Source organism: Arachis ipaensis, chromosome B10 (assembly GCF_059453495.1).
Source record: "Arachis ipaensis isolate K30076 ecotype BB chromosome B10, ASM5945349v1, whole genome shotgun sequence".
Classification (NCBI taxonomy): Eukaryota; Viridiplantae; Streptophyta; class Magnoliopsida; order Fabales; family Fabaceae; genus Arachis; species Arachis ipaensis.
Genome location: NC_142435.1, coordinates 85,981,114 through 85,984,456, shown reverse-complemented (window position 1 = coordinate 85,984,456; position 3,343 = coordinate 85,981,114). Strand labels below are relative to the sequence as shown.

Here is a 3,343-nt window from a genome sequence, read left to right as displayed (position 1 = left end):
CCCACACTCTCACTTAACGTTAACGCCACTAACGTCCTGAGCTAAATACCCTCCCTACTTCACACTTTCTCTTTGCAAGTAAAGCTAAGCCCACTGAAGAGGATAACTGCATCAAACCCAAGATCCAAAGGCCCATATCCAGGACTTGAAGAACCAACTAGAAGATCAGAATAGTAGTATATATAGGGGTAGTTTTGAATTAGAGGAGAGCCTTTTTGGGGAGTTGGAAATTTGAGAACTACTCTCTGTATAATTTACTCTGCACTTCTAGTTGATTTTTTAGAATGTATCTTCCATCTTTGTTTTCCATTTCCAGAGTTATGAACAACTAAACCCCCCTTCATTGGGTTAGGGAGCTCTGTTGTAATTTGATGGATCAATATTAGTTTTCATTATTCTTCTTCTATCTTTTCTCTTGATTTTACTAGAAAGCTTTCAATCTTCATCCAATTGGGTAGTTATCTTGGAAAAGAAGCTATTCATACTTGGATCTCTTCTGAACCTTGGAAGAGGATTGATGAGATCATGCTAGAAATACTTTCTCATGTTGGACCAAATTGGGGTTGGAAGAATATGGTGACTATAATTCCACCAACACTTGATTTGGGAATGCATGTGGTATAATCAGTGACCATACTGCATCTCTTCTCATGAGCAATTGACCAAGGAATTGGCTATTGATCAAGATTTGAGAGATTGAATTACAAGGAATTGTAATTTGATAACTTAAGATTGCCAAGGAGATCAATGAACGCATTGATTGAGGAAGAGATGAAAATGAACTCGATCCGGAGAATGCAACATCTCCTAGACCCAATGAATTCCCCATTTCTGATCTTACCCATTCTCTTTAATTTCTGCGATTTACTTTTATGAGCATCTTCCCCATTCCCATTTAAGATTCTGCAATTTACTTTCCGTCATTTATTTTCAGCTCTTTACTTTCAGCATTTACATTTTCTGCTATTTACTTTCCCGCCATTGAATTTCCTGCAACTCTCAAACCAAATTCTGCTTCGCTCAACTAGAACATTCCTCTAATTAAAATTGCTTGACCAATCAATCCCTGTGGGATTCGACCTCACTCTATTGTGAGTTTTTACTTGACGACAATTCGGTATACTTGCCGAAGGAAAATTGTTGAGAGACAAGTTTTCGTGCATCAAGTTTATGGCGCCGTTGCCGGGGATTGATTTTGTATCAACAATGATTAGATTGGAGGATAACTAGATTGAGCATTTTTCTTTTGTTTGATTTAAGTTCATTTGAGTAATTTACTTTCTGTTCAGTTATTTTCTTCCCTTTCCCCTACCCATTTTCTTAGTTGTTTACAATTCAGTCCACTAACCCACTAACTGTTTGATATATTGCATCACTCACACTAACAGTGTTTCTGTAGAAATTACGTTCTGCATCTATTTCCTTGCTTGTGCCTTGTTGGTTGTATGATAGGGAGAAGAAGCGGGGCTTCAACTTCTTTTGATTCTGAACCTGAGAGGACCTTCCTTAGATTAAGGAGGGAAGCAAGAGGAAAGAGAGTAGTTGGTGCTGAGGAAGGGAGGAGTACTTTGAACCAGATATGGACGAGAATATGGAGAACCATCATGAAGAAGAGGCTCACAACCATGGCCGAGAAGGTCCAGCCCATCAGGCTGGACAAGAGAGAAGGGTTCTGGGTTCTTACATCAACCCAAACCTAGGAAATTGCGGAAGCAGCATCCAAAGGCCAACCATACATGCCAACAACTCTGAACTAAAGACACAGCTCATCACCCTTGTTCAGAACAATTGTTCATTCGGAGGCAGTGTCCAAGAAGACCCCAATCAACATCTAACCACCTTCCTAAGGATATGTGATACTGTGAAGTCTAATGGTGTTCATCCTGACACCTATAGATTACTCTTATTTCCCTTCTCACTCAAGGACAAGGAGTCTAAATGGCTAGAGTCCTTTCCAAAGGAGAGTTTAGCAACCTGGGAAGAGGTGGTGAACAAGTTCTTGGCAAGATTCTATCCTCCTCAATGGATCAACAGGCTGAGAACTGAGGTGCAAACCTTCAGGCAGCAAGATGGTGAGACTCTATATGAAGCATGGGAGAGGTTTAAGGACCTGACAAGAAGGTGTCCACCAGATATTTTCAATGAATGGGTGCAGCTACACATTTTCTATTAATGCCTTTCTTATGAATCAAAGAAGGCAGTAGACCATTCATCCGGGGGATCTCTGAACAAGAAGAAGACAATTGAAGAAGCCATAGATATCATTGAGACTGTAGCTGAGAATGACTACTTCTATGCTTCTGAAAGAGGCAACACTAGAGGAGCGATGGAGCTAAACAATGTGGATGCACTGCTGGCCCAAAACAAGCTCATTACCAAGTAATTAGCTGACCTCACCAAGAAGATGGAGAGGAACCAAGTAGCGGCAATCACCACCTCATCAACAAACCAAGAAGGAGAGGATGAAGAAGCAGAGGGTAGTCAGGAGCAAGCCAACTACATTGGGAATTCACTTAGGCAAAATCATGACCCATACTCCAAGACCTACAACCCTGGTTGGAGGAATCACCCAAACTTTGGGTGGGGAAATCAACAGGATCAAGGCCAAGATCAGAGACATCATAACCCCAACAACCATGTGGCTCACCAACATTCCACACAAAGATCATATCAACATCACCCTAACAACACCTTTCCCCATCCATACCAAAACCAAAATAACCCAACTCATCCATCCACTCTCAACTCACCATCATCTGAAGATAGACTCTCCAGAATTGAGACTCTACTTGAGGGCATATGCAAAGAGATTCAAGATAATAAGGTATTCAAGGAGGAGGTGCGAGCCAATATCAAGAATCAGGGAGACACCATCAAGAGGCTGGAATTTCAAGTGAGATACCTCTCCGAGCAGATTTCCAAACCTACTAATAGCTTCCCAAGTGACACAGAGAAAAATCCGAGAGGTGAAGCAAAGAAAGTCAGATGGGAAGATTGCAAGATGGTTACTATAAGTAATAAGGAGACTAAGGAAGAGCTGAACAACCCATTAGAACAACCTGAAGATACTTCAGCAGGAAAGCAGGGGGAGAATCATCAAGAAACCACAATTACACAGAAGGAGCTGACACAGAAGGAGCTGTTGAGACTTTATGCACCCTTTCCCCAATTACTAAATGGCTGTGTAGAGAAGAGACTATACTCAAGGTTTCTTGACATATTTGCATCTCTCCATGTGAACATACCATTCATCAAAGCTCTCCAACAAATGCCCTCATACATCAAGTATATGAAGGAGCTGCTGACCAGGAAAAGCTCACCCAAGGGAGGACAAACCATAGTG

General features: G+C 41.4%; 1 non-coding gene across 1 annotated transcript; it reads right to left on the bottom strand.

Annotated features, from left to right (window-relative positions):
- Positions 1–2,032: 2,032 nt before the first annotated feature.
- Positions 2,033–2,139, bottom strand: LOC148580716 (small nucleolar RNA R71). The gene has a single exon (XR_015895700.1). It is a non-coding gene; the product is annotated as a small nucleolar RNA R71 (small nucleolar RNA).
- Positions 2,140–3,343: the final 1,204 nt, after the last annotated feature.